The 21139-nt window shown below is 39.9% G+C and overlaps 1 protein-coding gene across 1 annotated transcript in view; it reads right to left on the bottom strand.

Moving 5' to 3' along the window:
• The window catches only part of ANKFN1 (ankyrin repeat and fibronectin type III domain containing 1), a 263593-nt gene that overhangs the window by 140746 nt on the left and 101708 nt on the right, over positions 1–21139 (bottom strand). Inside the window, exon 2 of the mRNA XM_030881631.2 lies at positions 15190–15324. The gene's annotated coding sequence lies outside the window, so the exon portion shown is untranslated. The remainder of the gene's footprint in view (positions 1–15189; positions 15325–21139) is intronic.

Here is a 21139-nt window from a genome sequence, read left to right on the forward strand (position 1 = left end):
GATGCTACCAAGGCTATTGCTGGCTAGCATGTGTGTATTGGATGAACAAATGTATGAATGAAATAATTGGCTAAGGCAGTTATGTGCAAGGTGTCTCCACCCCTGGTGCAGCCTCTGGTGCATTGGGCCCAGGTCTCTGGAGCATGCGGCTGCCTTCCCACCACCTGCCCTCAAATAGCCAGTGGAGTCTTCCATTTGTAATGCTGCCATTGCCACTTAGCCGTGACCCTTAGGACATCTTCAGTCCTTGAGTTTTTATAGCTTTATGGACTCTGATATAATACCATGTAGAATCTCTTTTATTGACCAAACTCTTCACAGCACTGACTTCAGTGATTCTCCAACTCCTACAGGATATAACCATATTCTTTAGCTTTACATACAAGTGCTTGCCTCTCTAGCTTCATCTGATACTGTACTTCTACATTATAGGTTTCAGTCTTTCTGATCTCCTTAGAGTTTCCTAAGTGGTTCAAACTCTTTGCTACCTCTGGGTCTTTGTATGCACTGCTCTGTATGTATTAAAATTCCATCTGTGCCTGCATCCCCTAGGAAACAATTGTTGATCCTTAAAGTCTATGCTCAAGTAGTTTCTGACACCCCAGGGCAAATTTGGGTATTTCTTTACTCATTCACTCAGTATGTGCTTGTTACAGTAAATACTTTATCATGTTACAACTGTTTGTTTGGCTTTCTGTCTCCCAGCTAGTCTATATGCTTCACAAGAACAAGGACTGCTAAATATTACTTTTTATATCCCCAGTACCTAAAATGTGCCTGTCTCAGGGTAAAAGAAATATAACAGAGATTAAGATGTGAATCTCCTCTTCCACCTACTGAATATGGGATCTTGGGCAAGTTACATAACATGTCTGCATCTCATTTTTCTAATTTTTGAAATAGAGAAAATAACAACAACTACATATTATGGTTGTGAGGATTTGATGAGATAATGAATGTAAGTAGCTTAGAATGTAGGCAGACTTCTGGCAGCTATCATATTTATTATAGAAGATACTCAGCAGATACTTCAGAGTAAATGAATGCACATTTGAGAGTCTATTACATATAATATAGTAAGGGTCTACCCAGAAAGCTCATTTCCTCTCATGCTTCTGAACTGGGTTCCATGTCCACTAGCACCAACTAACCTTGACTTCCTTGCACTTTAACAAATGGAGATCCATCTTCATTACATTGTTGAATGTCTTTAGGCACCTTTTAAGTCTTGCTTGTAATTTTCTCCAACAGACTTCCTGGTGCCTTCTGAGGAGGTCAGACCTATTCAATATTAGTCATGTTCATCAGGACCTACCCATTCTCAGCCAAACGGCCACATTTACATTTGGAAGGAGGATGTAAAGCACTGTCTGTAGTGTGTATGTACATGTGGGTATATTTTCATTAATTTTTAATAATCTTTTAATTTACACAAAAGCAGTAGGTGATTTGGCATCTTCCTCTTTCTGCCTACAAATCTTTTCCTATAATTCAATAGCAGCCCTAGCACTTCCTCTATGTCTTTAACCATTCCCACAGAAATTCCAGATTGATATGCAAGCTAGCTTACATGGGGATTGCCTTTACTTATTTACTTCTGCCTCCTGTCTCTAGCCTTTTCCTTCAGCATTAAGCCATCTGTCTTGTCTACACCATTATCATTCCCCAAATAACTCTACATTCTTTAGTATCTCCCACAGTGCCCTGGAGCCCAGTAAATAAATTCTTGTCGATTGATCAAATTCCAGTGACTTGCCCTCTAACTGATGACACCTACCCACACGGTCTCTTGTCTTTGCTCATCTCCTGTCTGTTCCCTTCACTCAAAATAGGTTGACTTTCTCTGTCTCTTTGACTTCCTTCTCATACCACCCCAGCTGTCCCTTCCTTCCAGGCCATCCTTTAGCACGTTTCTGTTTTTCTAGATTTCATCTATCATGATATTTTCTTTTCCTTCTCTATATTTAAAATTTTGTCTGATGAGAGATACTGAGAAAGACAACAACTTTCTATTATCTGTTCTCATAAACATGCACACCCCTCCCAGCTAAATGTGCTCTTACATTTTTACCGTGGAAAGGGAAAAGCGTTTGAGAAGCAGAGGAGCTTTGGCTCTGGAATTTGGCAGACCCAAGCTTGAACCATGATATTTTTATCTGTAATCTGTGTAACTTTGGGCACTTTAATAAAATTCTCTGAGTCTGTGTAGTATATAAAAAGGTTTATTACAGAGTTGGGAAGATTAAATGAATTAACAAAAGGTATGCATCCTGTTTGGTGCATAGTAGCCACTCAGTAAATAGCAGCAATTATTAAGGTTACTCCAAGTCTTCTTCCCAAACCAGAAACACCAAAGTACACTGTAATAATCTAAATAGTTTTGTTTGTTGTAAACATTGTTTTGAATCTGATTTTATGTATTTACTATACTTCATTTTTATTTTGATAAAAATATGTTTAGATATTTTAGTGTGTATGTTTACAGTAAGTTATGGTAAAACAGAAGCACCAAGTAGAGCTTCAGACGGTTAGAGGGAAGAGAGGAATAAAGATGTCTAAAAATACTTGAGAAATAAAAAGAAACAAAATTAGGAAACATAATAAATAGAAATGTAAAATGAAGGAGTAGGGTTAAGACTGAATATGTGGGCACAATACATTCAGATGGTTTACTTTTCCTAATAAAAGATAAAACTCTCCAACTGAGATTTTTAAATGGCCATTTACCAGTGGTACACCTAATTAAACATTTCACAGAAATATTAAAAACAAAAGAAAAGTATGACAGTGGGAATGGCAAAATAAGGACCTCTGAAAATCCTCTTCTACATAAAAGCAATGAGAACATCAGCAAAAATTGTCAGAATTAATTTTTCAGAACCCTGGAAATTAACCAAAGGTTTGAAGCAATCCAGGAAGTGTTTATTCAAGAAAAGTAACTGAATTTGGTAAGAATAGTAAGCTTTGTGGCATTTTTAACTTGCTTCATTCCCATATTCCTCAGCTCTGTGGTAGCCTTGAAGACTAAACAGCCTACATTCATAGTAAAAACCAGTAGCCTGGCAGCCACTGGATGGTGCAGAATAGTAATGGAGCGTCTTTAAAACCCCATTTTGAGAGAATCATCATTATTTGACACTTCTGGTGGTTCCCTGGAAGAACTCACTCACAAGACTTTTTTTTTTTTTTAATTTATTTGACTCTGAGTTCACCAAGTGCAAATAACCTTTTCCTCTGGGGCATCTGTTGAAAACAAACATCAGCAATGGCTTAATATCACAGCTGCCAGAGGTGGTGGATAAGAATGGTAGCAAACAGTAGATAACCAAAAAGCGTAAAAGGAAAAGTTGAGGAATTAGATGTCCATAGAGGACTTTGAAAAGTTCTGACACATTCCTGGGGATCTAGCAGATCACAGGCATGCCCAGAGCTGAGAGCATTCTCATAAAGTACCTGAGAAGGTCCTAAGCTCTCATCTCTGTCTGACTTTGAGGCTCTGTGCAAGCAGGATGTGAAGGCTAAGGCAGAGCTGTCAACTGCCTGATGAGTATTGAAGGTGTGCCCCAACATAGACATAGAACCTCTTTACCAAAATCAGTTCTAGGCCTTTAAGGAAATTTGTGTTCAGTCATTAGCTGACCACTGAGCTAACCAAGCAAAGACTTCAGTGGCCACATATGACAAGAATACAGACTTTACAGATACAGTTCTGTACTCTACAAATTCAGTTAGAGGACAATCTGATTTCTAGAGTTGCCACATTACATTATTTAAGATGCCTAGCTTTCAACAGAAAAAAATATGAGACATGTAAAGAAACAACAAAAAATTTTTCCATTCACAGGAAATAATGCAGTATATTAACATTGCCCTTGACGAAGTCCAAATGTTGGGCTTATTAGACAAAGACTTTATTTTTTTTAATATCTATCTATTTATTTATTTATTTGTTTGGGGTACAGTTGTTTTACAGTGTTCAGTTACTTTCTACTGTGCAGCTAAGTGAAGTAGAGTTCCCTGTGCTGTACAGTAGGTTCTCATTAGTTATTTTATACATATTAGTGTATATACGTCAATCCCAATCTCCCAGTTCATCCCATTTACCCCCTTTGCCCCCTTGGTGTCCATACATTTGTTCTCTACATCTGTGTCTCTATTTCTGCCTTGCAAACCAGTTCATCTGTACCATTTTTCTAGATTCCTCATATATGCGTTAATATATTTGTTTTTCTCTTTCTGACTTACTTCACTGTGTATGACAGTCTCTATGTCCATCCATATCTCTACAGATGACCCAATTTTGTTCCTTTTTGTGGCTGAGTAATATTCCATTTAGACAAAGACTTTAAATTGTATATCTTAAATATGTTCAAAGAACTAATGGAATTCATGTCTAAAGAAATAAAGGAAATTATGAGAATGATGTCTCACCAAATAGAGAATATCAATACAAGGTAGAATTTATTAAAAAAACCCCGCCAGAATCAAGTAGAAATTCTGGAGTTGAAAAGTACAATAACTGAAATGAAAAATTGACTGGAGGAACTCAACATCATATTTGAGCAGGCAGAAGAAAGAATCAGCAAACTTTGAAGATAGGTCAATTGAAATCAGTTTTAGGAGCAAAATGAAAAAAAAAAATGAAGAGAACCAGAGTCTTAGAGATCTGTGTGACCCATCAAATGTACCAACATATATATAATAGGCATTCCAGAAGGAGAAGGAGGAGGAGAAAGCATATTGAAAAAATAATGGCCAAAAACGTCGCCAAATTGATGAAAAACATTAACCTACACATCCTAGAATCTCAGTGAACACCTAGTTGGATAAAGTCAAAGAGATTCACACCTAGATACATCATAATTAAACTGTCAAAAGCTAAAGACAAAGAGAAAATCTTGAAAACAACAAGCAAGAAATAACTCATTATGTACAAGGAATTCTCAAAATGATTTACAGCTGGTTTTTCACCAGAAAATGATAGAGGCCTGAAGGAAGTGGTTTTAAGCACAGTGTCAAAAGTAAGGACTCTGATACAAAAGTAAGGACTTTGATACAAGGCTGATCTACTTTTAGGTTTTGTTTTTTCTACTTATTAGAAAATTATTCAAATAATTTGATTAGATATAATTAGTTGTATGATATTTAGCAAAATATTAGCTTCAATTTCCTCATCTTAACAGTGGTCCCATCTCAATTTTAATAGTCATGTCTAAAGGGATATTAAAGTTTTAGATAATACATACCAATTGTTTAACAGAGTGCCTGAAATAAACAGATGTTCAATAAATATTTTTTGAACATCTATTTATTTTAGGCCCGCTGTTTCCAGGCAACTACTGGTCTGCTTTTTGATACTACAGATTAGGTTTCATTTTATGGAATTTCATACAAGTAGAATCACCATCATTCACTTTTTTTTTTTTTAACCTGGATTCTTCTTCTTTATTTGAGGGTCAATTTTTAAAAATAAATTAATTTATTTTGGGCTGCATTGGGTCTTCGTTGCCATGCACGGGCTTTCTCTAGTGGGGGCAAGTGGGGGCTACCCTTCATTTCAGTGCATGGGCTTCTCATTTCAGTGGATTCCCTTGTTGCGGAGCATGGGCTCTAGGCACCTGGGCTTCAGTAGTTGTGGCACGCCAGCTCAGTAATTGTGGCTCGTGGGCTCAGTAGTTGTGGCTTGTAGGCTCTAGAGCACAGGCTCAATAGTTGTGGTGCAGAGGCTTAGTTTCTCCACAGCATGTGGGATCTTCCCGGATTAGGTATTGAACCCGTGTGCCCTGCACTGGCAGGTGGATTCTTAACCACTGTGCCACTCGGGGAGTCCTGAGGGTCAATTTTTTTTTTTAATGGTAGCATTTCTTTCTTTTTAATTTTAATTTTTTTAAATTGAAGTATAGTTGATTTACAATGTTGTGTTAGTTTCAGGTGCACAGCAAAGTGATTCAGTTATATATAAGAATATGTATATTCTTTTTCAGATTTTTTTCTGTTACAGGTTATTACAAGGTATTGAATATAGTTCCCTGTGCTATACAGTAGGTTCTTGTTGTTTATCTATTTTATATACAAGTAAGTCCCCTACATACGAACAAGTTCCATTCCAAGGGCGTGTTCATAAGTCCAATTTGTTTATAAGTCCAACAAAGTTAGCCTAGGTACCCAACTAACACAATCGGCCATATAGTACTGTACTGTAGTAGGTTTATAATACTTTTCACACAAATAATACATAAAACACAAAAAACAAAACATTTTTAATCTTACAGTACAGTACCTTGAAAGGTACAGTAGTACAGTACAACAGCTGGCATACAGTGGCTGGCATCAAGTGAACAGGCAAGAAGAGTTACTGACTGGAGGAGGGAGAGGAGGTGGGAGGTGGTAGAGCTGAAGGATCGTCAGCAATAGGGAATGGAGGGTAAGCTGCAGTTTCACTCACACCTGACGTTGATGGCATAGGTTCTGGTTCCTTGCTGGATTCAATTCTATCTACCCTCTTGAAAAAACGATCCAGTGATGTCTGGGTAGTAGTTCTTTTTTTCTCATCATAGATAATATGGTAGCACTGGATTGCATTCTGACCAGCTGCTGCAACCTTTGTGTACCACTCTACGTTTGGGTCCTGTGCCTCAAAAACTAACAGTGCCTTCTTAAATAAAGAAAATCCCCTTGCCATTTCCTGCATTGTGAATCTCTTTGGTTCTTCAGTTATTTCTTCTTCCTCTTGTCTCTCTTTGTCCTTTCTCTGGGCCTCTAACTCCATCAGGTCTTCATTAGTAAGTTCCTTGTGTTGCACAGCAAAGAGTTCAATGAAATCGTCCTCTTGCAGATCTAGCTTGAAATAAAGGTACTGTACTACTGTACTCTATACAGTACTGTACAGTAAAGTACACAAAAGCACAACCACTTGTAGAGGGTGCATGAACATGACAACGTACGCCAGACACATGAACTAACTTACGTGGTTGGACATACTAATGCACGCTTGCATCTTTGAAAGTTTGCAACTTGAAGGTTCGCATGTAGGGGACTTACTGTACAGTGGTGTGTATGTGTTAATCCCAAACTCCTAATTTATCCCTCCCCCTCCTTTTCCCTTTGGTAACCATAAGTTTGTTTTCTATGTCTGTGAGTCTATTTCTGTTTTGTAAATAAGTTCATTTGTAGGATTATTTAATATTCCCCATAAGTGATATCATATGATATTTGTCTTTCTCTGACTTACTTCACTTAATATGATAATGTCTAGGTCCATCCATGTTGCTGCAAATGGTATTATTTTACTCTTTTTTTATGGTTGAGTAATATTCCACTGTGTGTGTGTGTGTGTGTGTGTGTGTATAAATATATATATAAATCACATCTTTATCCATTCATCTTTTGATGGGCATTTAGGTTGCTTCCATGTCTTGACTATTGTAAATAATGCTGCTGTGAACATTGGGGTGCATATATCTTTTTGGATTATGGTTTTCTCTGGATATATGCCCAGGAGTGGGATTGTATGTGAACTCTAGTTTTAGTTTTTTAAGGAACCTCCATACTGTTCTCCATAGTGTTTGCACCAGTTTACATTCCCACCAACAGTGTAGGAGGGTTCCTTTTTCTCCACACCCTCTCCAGCATTTATTATTTGTAGACTTTTTGATGATGGCCATTCTGATTGCTGTGAGGTGATACTTTACTGTAGTTTAGATTTGCATTTCTCTAATAATTAGCGATGCTGAGCATCTCTTCATGTGCCTGTTGGCCATCTATATTTTTACCTGGCTTCTTTAACTCAGCTTTATTATTTTAAGAGTCATCCATATTGTAATGTCTATTAGTACTTCTTCACTTTTTATTGCTGAATAGTATTCCATTGTATGGGTGTACCACTATTAATCAATTTTAAGGTATTATTTTAGTAATAATAAAACTTTAATAAGACTCGGGATTTGCTCTAAAGAAAGAAAATATATATATTCTTCTTCCATGAAAGACGATTAAGAGACCTGAGTTACAAAGAGAAGGGGACACAGATTGAAGGTGTGCTGGTCTCTGCAACATGGATACAGGACTAGACTTTAGGAGATAGTTAACCAGGCAAAGATTCTCTATGGGAAAGCTAATTTCTAGTTTTATGATTTTTTTTTTTTGCATCCTAATAGTTTTTTTAGCCCCAAATCTTTAATAAAATTCATGTTAAATGTTATGGTCTGCCAAACCTTTAGGAAAGAAATTATACCAATCCTACATAAACCTCTTTAAAATTTGGGTTCATTTTTGAAGCCCTGATACCAAAACCAGAAAAAAAGGCATTACAAGAAAAGAAAGCTATTGCCTGATGTGTCTCATGAACATAGAGGCAAAAAATGTCAACAAAATGTTAGCATATAAACTTCAGCAATATACAAAAAGGATAATACATCATGATCAAGCAAGGTTTATTGCAGGAAAGCAAGTTAGTGTAGCATTCAAGCATAATTTATTACATTAACAGAATAAAGGGGAGAAAACCATATGGTCCTCTTAATAAATGCAGATAAAGCAGCATTTGACAATATTCAACATCCGTTTATGATTTAAAAATTTTCAGGAATATAAGGGAACTTCTTCAACCTGATAAAGAGAATCTGCAAAAACCTATAGCCAACATTATATTTAATGATTAAAGACCAAGTGCTTCCTCCTAGGATCAGAAACAATGCAAGAATGTCCACTCCTACCTTTTCTAGTGTTCTAGGTGTTCTTGCCAGTGAAGTAAGACAAGAAAGATAAAGTCATATAGATTGGAAAGAAAGAAGCAAGACAGTCTTCATTTGCAGATGACATGAAAGTTTTGTAGAATAATCTAATAAATCCTCAAAAATCTACATAGAATTAAATGCAGCAAAATATATGCAAGACCTATACATTGAAAACTACATGACATTAATGAGTGAATTAAAGAAGACCTAAATAAATAGAGATATACCTTCTTCATGATCAGGTCAGAAGAATTAGTATTGTTAAGGTGCCAATTCTTCCAAATTGAGCTATAGATTCAATTCAGTCTCAATCTAAATTCTAGCAGCCTTTCTTTTTCTTTCTCTCTCTTTCTTTCTCTCTTTTTCTCCCTTTCTCTATTTCTCTCTCTCTTTCTCTCTTTCTCCTTCCCTTCCTCCCCCTTCCTCCCTCCCTCCCTCCCGTTCCTTTCTTCCTTCCTTCCTCCCTCCCTCCCTCCCTCCTTTCTCTCTTTCTTTCTCTCTTTCTTTCTTTCTTTCTAGAAATTGATTGACAAGCTGTATGAAAATGGAGAGAATCTAAAATAGCCAAAACAACTTTGAAAAAGAACAAAGTTGCTTACGTGACCTGATTTCAAGACTTATAAAGCTACAATAATCAAGACATGGGACTGGTGTAAGGCTAGCTATATAGATAAAGACAGTGGCATAAGGATAGACACATAGGTGAATGAAACAGAGTAGAGAGCCCAGAAATAGCCTGCACATATATTATCAATTGATTTTTGACAGAAGTGTCAAGGTAGTTCAATAGAGAAAAAGAATTTTTTCAACAAATAGTGCTGGAACAATGGGATATACATATGCCAGAAAAAAAAAGAACCTCTCAACTCCTACTTCATATCATATGTAAAAATTAACTTAAAATGAAGTAGATCATAGAACTAACTACAAAAGCTAAAACTGTAAAACTTTTAGAAGAAAACTTAGAAGAAAGTCTTTGTGACCTTGAATAAGACAATGATTTCTTAGGGGAGGCACAAAAAGCACAAACCGTAAAATAAATTGATAAATTGAACTTCATGAAAATTAAAGACTTCTGCTCTTTGACATATTATGGCCTGATCTCAGTTACACTTTTGGAGGACCTGTGAATATACCTGGAGCCAAGCTGTAAGGAAAGAGTGACAGCCTGATCAATCCAGGTACAAAATGGCGAGAATAACCTGTGGAGAGTGGAGTCTCTTCAGATTTATTTCAAAACTACCTGTTCCCTGGGCTTTGGCCACTTGCTCAAATAGAGAGCTTTGGCTGTTGCCATCACCCTGTCTCTAAATGCCACCAGCTGTCTCAAGTGAAGGGTGGGTCCATCATGCTTGCTGTGACAGAGCTGCAACAGCTCTGACCCAACCAGACCCATGGAGGGAGGCTTCAGCTTCACTCATGTCTACCTGGAAGGACTGGGTAATACTATCTGGAAATGGAAAAAACTGGACCAATGAGAGACAGGAGACTGGAAGTAGCCAGCAGATAATTTCCTCTCCATTCCTTCCCTGTGGACTGTTTTGAAGGCTTCTTGGAAGCAGTCGCAGGCAAACAAACAGCCATATGTGTTTTCTTATGATGCCTTGGCTAGTTCAGTTACAAGCCATCTGTATTTGTTTTCCCTCCTTCCTTGACTCATTTCCCTTTTTTCCTTCACTCTTGATGCCCTGAGGTTATATCTCCCAATACCTAATAGAATATTTGCAATTGACTCTGCCTCAGGCTAAGACAAAATGTAATAACAATCCTATGAGAAAGTCAGTACTGTTATTACATCCTCATTTTACAAGCAAGGAAACTGAGGCCCAGAGAGGTGATTAATTTGTACAAGATTCTACAGTCAGTAAATGGAGGAGGTAGCATTTGAACTCTGACTCCAAAGCTCGTGCTCTTAGCAACTCTGCTATTATTCTGCCTGAGGGATCTTGGTCTGGCTGCCTGTCAGCTTCTTCCTAGACCATGATTCTGAAGACAAGATCTTGCCCTCATTATGAGTTCCGGCATGTCCAGAGTCCCTGTCTCACAGGATCTTGATTGTGGGGCTTTCTTACTGTATTTGTACTGTGAAAAATGATCTGAGCCAGTTTGGGTGAGGAGCGGTTGTAAGACAAAGCATATTAGAAACAGGAGCTCTAGCCATTCTTGACAACTGGGTAGACAGATACATTTAGTGAAGGGAGCATTTCTGACTGGGACAAGGTTACTCTTCAGGCTGTGATGGGAACTAGGGACCTTCAGACTTCAACCTGCCTGTCACTAGATAGAAAAGAAAGTATGACACCCCCGTTCTCCCCTGCTGTTAACACGACAGTTATGTCTTCGATTGCTAAAGGGTGGCCAATTCTATTACACTGATGATATATAACAGGGTGGAATCATCCTTTCTAGTTCTTGTGCATTTAAAAAAAATAATATATTCAGTTATTCAGTGACAAGTTTTGAAAAGTCAGCTGTGACTTCACAGCAAGAAGAAGACTGATTTTTGAAGTTTAACAGCATCTTTATGAGGTAGAAAGTGAAAAGGCAATTAATATTGGTTCTGTAGTTCAGTAAACCCTTATGGATAGCCTACTCTGTAACCTATGTATCCTGTGATAGACCCTGGTGATTCAAAGGTGAATAAGATAGGGTTCTCATAGGGTGACCAGCTCTCCTGGTTTGCCTGGGACTGAGGGGTTTCCCTGGTTGCAGGACTTACAGTTCTAAAACTGGGAAAATCCTAGGCAAATTGAAACAAGCCGATTACCCTACCTGTACCCCAAGGGGCTCATAGGCTAAAAAGGAGGGCAGTTATGCAAGTGCCTGTGGCTATGAGATAGTGTGATATGTGAAATCATGGAATAATAATATCTTTTACTTCTATGACACCTTCTGTGAGCCAGGCACTATTCAAAATAATGCCTTTATATATATCAGTTCACAGAATCCCTTAACAGCCCTGTGAAGTAGGGACTATTATCATCCCCACTTTACGCAGGAAGAAACTGGAACACTTCTAAGGTGCAGATCTGGGATTCAAGCCCAGGTAATATGGGTCTATATCTGATAAATTAACCTCTAGACACTGCTCTCAGATGCCTAAAGCAAAGAAGTAGCAAAAGGGATAACTGATTAACTTCGTGGGTAACAGGAGGTGGTCATGGGAGAACGGGGTGTGGGGAAATGGATTAGAGAAGGTGATGCCCGAGCAGGAATTTAGGAAGGAAATAAGAAGTCATTCTAGGTAGAACAGCTCAGGTTGGGACATGGAAATGTGAACTGTCATGGTGCTGCTGGTAAGTCAATGTCCACAGGAGCCCTAATGGTATTTTTCTGGGCTCTGACACGTTCACTGGTACATTTCATCCACCATGCCAGGAACTTCGGAAAGGAGCCTGGAGAGGTAGCAGGGCCAGGCTATCAAGCACTTCGCGTACCATTCTAAGACACGTGGATTTCAACCTGTTCACGACAGGGAATCACTAGAGAACTTTAAGAAAAATCTGATATTTGCATTTTTATAGAATTACTCTGGAGGCATCCAGAGGGCGATTTGAAAGGGAGAGGGTTGTGGTGGGACCAGTGACAAGTGACAACCAAGTCTGAAGGTCTTGAAGAAGTCCCTGTGAGAGCTGGTGGCTTCAACTACAGTATGTGACAATAGGGATGGAGAGGGCTGGACAGATTAAAAAGATGAAGAAAGTAAAATGGACCAAGCTTTGTTAGTGATTGGGTGGAAGGGCTAAAGGAATCAGGAAATATGAAGGTAACTTCTATGAGCTTTGCTTGGCTAACTAGCCAAATAACGGTTCCACCAATAATTTAAAAAACAAAACAAAAGAACACAGGAAGAAGAGTGGATTTAAAGGAGAGAGATGGTAAGTTCAGCTTTCCACAGTGTGACTCTCAAGGGCCTAGAAGGAATCTAGATGATATTGTCTAAGCCAAGCCTTCCACACAAAAAGGACTTGGCTTGTCCTAAAAACTACTTAGTTTTCTGATCAAGAGTGAAATAATAATTATGAGGGAAGTTCTTGGAGACATGTATGAAATCAAAAGAAAGCAGGATAATTAATATGATATTAATGCAGCATTCTTTGGGTTTCCCCTGAGGTAGAAAAACATTTAATACATTCATTTATGATAAAGTATTGGTGGCTTAATTTATTACTCCTCCTAAGAAATATCTGTATTTAATAAAAGACAGCAATACTTAACTGAATTCCTGATAAAAGAATTTCAGGTACCTCAATCCTAGAGATGGAACTTTTTTTGTGTGTGATTTTTTCATAAATGAGCCTACTAGAACGAAATCACAGTACATTTACAGCTGCTAATTCCATGTACATGGGGGTAATTTGAACATCTGAAAGTTGTCATAAATTCAATACATAGGTTTCTCTCATCCCTGAGTTAACTCTGCCCAAATATTTCCACGTTTGTTTATTTCAAACATTTAAGACCTTCAGTGTCTTGTCATCCTAGGTATAGAAAATCAGTTATTATTGACCAATAATGAAAAAAATTATTTACATGACCTATTTATTTAAATTTTTTTTTTTTTTTTTTTTTTTTGCGGTACGCGGGCCTCTCACCGCTGTGGCCTCTCCCGTTGCGGAGCACAGGCTCCGGATGCACAGGCTCAGCGGCCATGGCTCACGGGTCCAGCCGCTCCACGGCATGTGGGATCCTCCCGTACCGGGGCATGAACCCGTGTCCCCTGCATTGGCAGGCGGACTCTCAACCACTGTGCCACCAGGGAAGCCCAGAATTTTAAGTTTTTTAAAAAATGACATTTTTCATCTCTATTCTCCCCTTCTAATTCCCTAAGGGTAATCATGGTCCCTTCAGACTACTCCATATCCATTAGATGGGGGAAGGGGCAGGCATCTCCTCATCCCCACATAAAATCTCATTTGTGGGTTTCTGATGCATGATCTCTGGATTAAAGTGTATGAACAATGATCTTAATTACCTATTACATCCTTTAACAAGAAAGATTTAAGTAGTATCTCATGGATACATTAGTCGAGCTTAGCATATCTTCTTTGAAATCAGGAATGGAAGGAGTGGAGGAATGGAGATTCAGGGAGAGTAAGTGAATTTCTCAAAGACACACACTTAGTCTCAGAACCAGCAGAAGGGACTTGCTTTCCTGACATCTCTAACCACGAAGCAATGCTGTCTCCTTTCTGTTAGGATGCCATCATTTGTGAAACAGCCAGATCATGTGGGAGAATGACCCTGCTCTTGTGATTGAGTGGCCTGGGGATACTTTCTACTAGGCAAAACGCCACCCATCTCTCAGATTTCTTAACTTTGGTTTTTATTTAAAGAAGCATGCTGCTCACTGTTCTAACATCATCCATCCTTGTCAGCACCCAAGGCCACAACTTCATCTGAATAGCCAATGATATACTGCAGATAGAGTGCACCAAAGACATTAAATTCTATATAACATTTATGTGGACCCTGAGCCCACCAGAGATGGATTGATGCTGCCATAAAGTCTTGCAGTAGCCAGGCAAACAAAAGACTAAGGAGACATGGTGGTGGTGGTAGGAAAAGCAACAGCTTCCTCCGTTCACTTTCCCCCTCTGCAGAAACTGGCTTACATCTTATTTAGGAAATGAGAAAATTAAATGAGAGTACAGGGATTTGGGGGGGCCCAGCATAGAAGCAAACTTAGCCTTGATTATCAATGGTATTTCCAGCAGCCTTGGCTGGGCCAACAACCAGCATGGGTAACAGGGAACTCAAAATATCCCACTTGCAAACCTAGGGCATCCTCCCAACCATATATCTTCATGGAGTAAAGGACTTAAGAAACATGGGGGTAAAAGTGGCAGTGGATCAAGCAAGGGTTTGCACGCATGTCTGTTGTGCCCCCTTGGCGGGTATCCTCAGCATCACTATCATGAGGTTGTTTATGAGCATGTCCACCCAGGATGGACGGAATGCTGGCATTCCTTTCTGGGTGTCCACCCTGCAGACTGGATGAAAGACCGCAACATGCCTGGATTTGTGTTCGGGATTATCAGCATGTGATGGGGTCCATCTTTACCTGATCCAACAAGTATTTGGTAGGCACTCAGGAACCCGAGTGGAAGATGATCTTACACAACAAAAGCATAATGTATTTTTCATAGCTAATGCTAATCAGTTATGCAAGCACAAAATGTCCTTAAGCTTGCTGCAAACAAAATGACCAATTATCAGAAATGGGGCTTCTCTACCCCCATCCTTACCTATCCCCATAAACGTGTATGTGCTATTGCAGAACCACTCAGTATGTCTTGTGTGCGTTCTTCATGGACTGCCTGCAGCTAACTTTGGAAGATGCAGATTTTTAAAATCATTTAAACCGCAGCAACACATACACATTTAAAAAAGAATCGGTAACTAAGAAAGCCCCACATTCACACGAAGAAAGACAACAATAAATTGGACTTACCAGTTTAGGTTGTCTGAGGCAGCAGAGGAACAAGTTGTTGGTAATTGTCCAGCGCTTTCATTCAATAAATCACATTGGCTTTGCTTTCTCCTGTGGCTCAGCCTCTGCGCAAAGCAAGCAAACCTCCTTCCTATTCTGTGTAAAGAATAAAATGCGAGGAGGATCACTGCAGGCAAGAGCTGAAGCCCATGATCACTAAGCTACTCTTAATGCAAAACAAAAGAGCAAATGATGCACGGGGAGACAGTAGGGGAAGGAAGCAGCCTGGCTCAGAGTCTAGGTGTGCTCGGGACTGCAGCCCTGGGAAGGCTTGATTTCTCAAGCCCTTGTGCATGTAGTAAAATGATGCCATGACTTCCTTGCGTCTTTAGCCTATGGTAACTCTGAGGCCCATCAGGAAAGGCTGGCCTGGACGACAAGCTACATGGCAAACACGACTGAATCGAAATGGATTGTTACTCAAGGATGAGCAAAGGGGCAATGAGGCAGCCAGTTAGCTTTGCACTATGTTAACTGCCGGGGAAGAAGTATCGTCTGGCGTCCAGGAGCCCATCCAGCAACCTGTAACTGCAAGTGGTCCACAGCTCTCCTGGGGCCAGGCACTCCCTTACTCCCACAGCTGCTTGGGACCAGAAGCACACAGGTGGCAGCCACATCCTCTCACCTTGTGGCACATGTGCAATCCTTTACAAGCTCCCAGCAGGAACTAGGGGCATCTTTAGAAAGCTCCCAATCCAGTTGGGGCGGCTCAGCCAATGCTAGAGTTTTTGCCTGAGCAGGTTCTGAGAAAGTAGTCAGCAGACTTGGGACTTAGGACACCAAAAGGCTCAGTCTTAGGAAAAAAGATTCCAGTGCTTCCATTCCAGCCTCATCTGGATACACCTGGCTCCTTTCGCATCGTTATGCTTTATATGACTAATAAGACACACAGAATGGATTTCCTAGAAAGCCACTTATGTAGGCACTTTTCATGGTTCTCTCGGAAATAAAATGGCAAATGACCCTCACAGCTGCTTATTAAATTTAGGGCATATAGGAATACCACACATGCACGCACACACATACACACATAGATACACACACGTCCCTAGCAACAGCACTGAGAATCTTTTCTAAAGCTCTATTCATATTCTCTTTCTGCCAAATGAAAGCTTAGCTTCTGTGATGCCTTCAGAAATAATTTTGGACCCTTTTAGTAGGCACTGATGCTGGTCTGTGATTTACACCTGGAGCTGAATCAACTCCCCTATGTTGAATGTGACCCTGTAGCAAATCAGGAGAAAATCTCTTGGTTATAAACCAGAGGGTAGAGTGTTAATATTTGGCCTGGTAATTCATTAGGATCCCGGGAATGGTATCTTGTATTCCTGAAAATCTCCCCCTTTCTAGAGACAGCATCTTACCCATCCCTAACAAGTGGCTCTTCTAGAGCTGGGATCCGAGGTAAGGTTCAGTGACATAAAACCTGGGTGCCCAAAGGAGGAGTTCCGTTAAGTTTTCCACAATTGTTTTACTTTTTCTTTTCTCATTCGAAAGGGAAATTCTCTCTCTGGCACATTTTTTCTCTCTTTCTCTCATTGAATTTATTCGTCCATGGAAGCATTGCTAGAAATAATCTAATTTGGGAATATGCATGCCCTTGAGGTTGAGAAGGCTATTTTTTCATCAAGGATTAAGAAAGAGTCAGGCTACCCTTTCACAGCTTAAGCCTAAATGATTGCCAGGTAAAACTTTACCCTTATCTCTAGGAAAGCTTTGACTTTAATGCAGATTGACTTAAATTCCATCTGCTGGGGTAAGCCAGGTGACTCTGAGTAATTCTACTAAGGTTAGGGGCTGCCTCACAGGGGTCATTAGTTTAATCTGCTATGCAAACCTAAGGGGATGATGCCGCCTGTAATAGTGGCATTGCTTTCTGGAGCAAATGCTCAAGACTGAGTCATTTCATGAGCCCGTGTCTATTGCAAAGGAGATCCATTCATTCATCCGTTCATTTATTAATCCACCCCTCAACAGACATTTATTATTACTTAGTAGGCTAGATACACTGTGCCAAATACTTTAATGTTATGAAAAGCCTGCCAATAAGTATAAACTCCCAAACATACTTTAGCAAAATTCTCCATAATCTGGCTCTGCCTATCCCTCTAGCCTAATTTCTTACCACCTTCCTACTTGCCTTCCATGCTGTAGCCTTTTTGAATATCTTTCAGTTCCTTGGACATGCCATACTGTCTCTTAACTCCAGAATTCTGCATATGATTTTCTCGTGTCTGAATGCTCAGTCCCTTTTGTCTGGCTAACGCATGTACGGTCTTAGAGTCTTGACTCAAACATCATCTCTCTGGGATATTTTTCTAGTCCCTGGGCTATTAGGGCCCCCACTCTGTGGTCCTCTAAGACCTTATACCCTCCCATCATTATATCTATCACATTTTCTTGCACTTACTTGTTTAACATCAATCATTCCCATTTTACTGTAAGAGTTTAAGTGCAAAGTCTTTTATTCACTGCTCTATCTCCAGTGTCTAGCACAGTTCCTGGCACATAGAAGGTGCTCAAAAAATATTGAGTGAGTGTTTTGTTGAAGGGCTTAGCATGAATTTACTGAATGATGAATAAACCATCTCAAAGAATAACAGGGGTCTGAGAATTGAAAGGAACCCTAAAGTTCACTTAGTACATCTAATTTTTCTTGCCAAGTGGCCATCACTGAATGCTTGTCTCCTCTGATTATTCCTTCTCGATTAATCTCAGCCCATACTGATCACACATTTACTTTGTCCCATACCCCCCAGCACTTTCACAGCATGTTCTTGCTTTTTGTTTTCCAGCTGTTTCCTGGAGTTTGTCTCATTTCTACAAACTGGTATTCTCCATAACACTTAACATAAGCCTGCAATTATTTGATGCTGATTCATTCAGCAACAAATATCTGAACAGGGAATTAAATGATCAGAGTCTTGCTTTAGGAAGATTACTCTGGTATTGGGGGAAGGATGGGTTGGATCAGCCAGACCTAGACAGGACTCAAATAATGACCACAGCTCAGAGATGACGTTTAAAAGCAGCCTTGCCCTTTCTTTCCCTCTGCCCCTCCCCCATCGCCCCACCCTCCACATCATAATATCAGTGTTCTCATTTGGAACATTGAGAATGTTTGTTCCATGCTCAGCACTTCCCCTCCACCCAGCTCCACCCCCATGGTTAGTTCACTTGCTTAGGTTATTCGTGAACATGTCTCACTGATTAAAGTTCCTTTGAAGACAGGGATTGCATTTTACTTATTTTTCAAATTTTCTTCCTCCAGCCTTTACACCGCCTGGCCTAGTGTCTTGCAGATAGTAAATGCTCAATAAATATTAAGAAAGAAAAGCACTTATTCTATGCAGAGCATTGGATAAAACAGTATGGTGAGGAGGGGTACAAAGTTGAATGAGACATCTTTTGAAAGATAAAAGAGATCTATTTAGTGAGAGAGGTGAAACTTATTATAATACAGGGCAGAAGTAAATGTGTCATAAAAGTATGAGCAATGTGCTAAGGGAGCACAAAAGAATTACCACTTCCTTCCGAGATGCTTAGGAAAGATTTACAGAGAAGGTTGCATTTAAACTGGATCTGGAGGAATGAAGACCTCTGGAGGTTGAAAAGAAGAGAAGGGAATGGAGACAATGCACAGAATTCGTAGAATATTTGGCGATTGACAAGTAGTCCTGTTGGGCTGGAGTAAATGGTGATGGGAGGACCTAATGGAATTTAGGTTCCAAAAGTAGACGGGGGCTAGAATGGAGAGCACTCAAACACTGCATTAAAGAGTTTGGGCTTTATCGTATAGGTGACAGAGATTTGAGCAGGAGAATGTCAGTGCAGCTGATTAAAGATCCCTCTACGTCTAGCCATCATGGACCATGAACTGAAGTGGGAAGAACCTGGAAGTAGGAGGACATTGATGGTGAGGGACTGTGAGTGTGTAGATTAGGAAATGAACATGGGACACTCTTTGGAGGTAGAACTTAAAGGATTTGTCAGCAGGTCAGGCAGAGGAAGTGAAATGGAGAAAGAAGCTGGGTTTTAACTTGCATGATGGCAAATGACGGTGATATCGATCCCTGTACACAAACATAGAGATAATTTAGGCATTCATGTAGTGCTGTGAGCACCTTGTGAAGACAGAGGAGAGAGCAGGAGACCGAGTCCTGGGAGCCAGGTGAATGTGCCTAGACTGCTTTGAAGAAGCCATTCAGCAGCAACTGTAGAATTCAGTAGAGGGTGTGGCAGATGAACTACCTCTGGCAACACACAGGGCCATTTGCAAGGGGAAGGGTGTAGAATTTCCCTAGAAAGAAGATTTCCCGATTAATTGTGAGGGTTTGCAGTTTCCCATCTTGGAGTTGTTTAGCTCAGTGGAAAGAACCCTGGTTTGGGATGGGGACTTTGAGCTTGAGTCCTTGAGCTCTCCTCACCAGCTGTGTGACCTTGGGCGAGTACTTTCTATCATGAGGTCTCAGTTTTCCCACTTGAAAACTGGGAGTTGGGCCAGTTAAATTCAATGATTCCTTTTAGTATTGTACTGTTCTCTGATTTGTGAAGTGCAACATTTAGAATTTCAGAACACTTGTGAAATTAGGCCAAAATCCACCAGCATCAGAAGCTACTAATGTCCACTGTCTCCTGCAAGAGCATGCCCATATTTTGAGAATGTCCATTGCAAACGCATGTCTGCCCTGCGGTTAGTTCCATGTGGTTTGTTTGTAAGACACATTTAAATTGATCACTTTCTGATGACCATTTTCTAACAATTTTTCACCCTTTTTATTCAGCGAAGATTTTTTTAAGGGGGTGCCTTTTCATCAGAGTCCCAAAATTAAGTTATGGGAAGAAAGCGGCAGTCCCTTACTGTGGTCGGTAAAGAGTTTGGCCAGCCTACTTCCGCTCCCTAATCTCCTGACCTTCCTTAGGGCGAGGCTGCTCAGTACCGGCTCTGATTCTTTTTTCAAAATTAAAATGTGCTACTTATCGAAAGCTGCTAAAAAGGAGACAAAAAAATAGGAAAAGAAAACTAACACCCCAGGGTGTATCTGAACATGCTTATTATGTGTGAAGTTGTTAGTAATGAATGTGAAACTCTTCCTCCTCCTCCCTCTCAATTTCTAAGCCCCAAAGAAAAAAGAAAAAGGGGTGGGGGAGGGCATTGGCTATTCAGTCCCAAGCAGACCTTTTCAAAAGGTGCAGACTGTTCATAGGCATGGTATTTCTTGATTATTTTGTTTTAAGCGCCAGTTGACCTTTCAGACTAAAAGTAAAGATCCTCAAATATCCTGAGAAACCCTCCTTTGGATTTTTTTCTCTAAGTCTTGGAAACTTAGATTCATGACATTCAAAAAGACTCTTCAAAAAGAGATGGTCCGTATGACTTCTAGTATGATTTGATGACAGGGTGTTTATCTGAACTAATCATGTGAGATTTTCCAGAGTTGCATTTTTGAGAAATGGGATTCTCTTAAGGAGGTTACAAACACTTCACTGAAAGCTTTCCAAGAACGGCTTCATTCGGCCTCTCTGCAGCCTCTCGCTGGGCTGTAGCACCGATGTGATAATCAGGGTCCTGCTTCTGAAAAGTCTTCTTGTTCTGGCTGCCACCCTCCTTTCAGTCATCATTAGAATTCTCAAGCTATGAATCCCCTATTGTCTGTGTGAGCCCGGGATCCCCACACCATGCAGAGGAAGGAATGTGAACCTCCTAGGTCTGGCTCTAAGTCTCAACCTTATCCAGCAGGTCACAAAGCCCCATTTATACGCAGCTCTAAAGTTTTATCATAATTCTTTATCTGCTCAGCCCCATATATCCTCTAGGGCAGTCCGGAGACGTTTGGTAATGAAGCTCATTTATCCTCATTTTCTCAATTGGCACACTTAAAGTTCTAATATTTATGTTCACACTGTCCTA

The sequence above is a fragment of the Globicephala melas genome, chromosome 20, assembly GCF_963455315.2.
Source record: "Globicephala melas chromosome 20, mGloMel1.2, whole genome shotgun sequence".
Taxonomy (NCBI): domain Eukaryota; kingdom Metazoa; phylum Chordata; class Mammalia; order Artiodactyla; family Delphinidae; genus Globicephala; species Globicephala melas.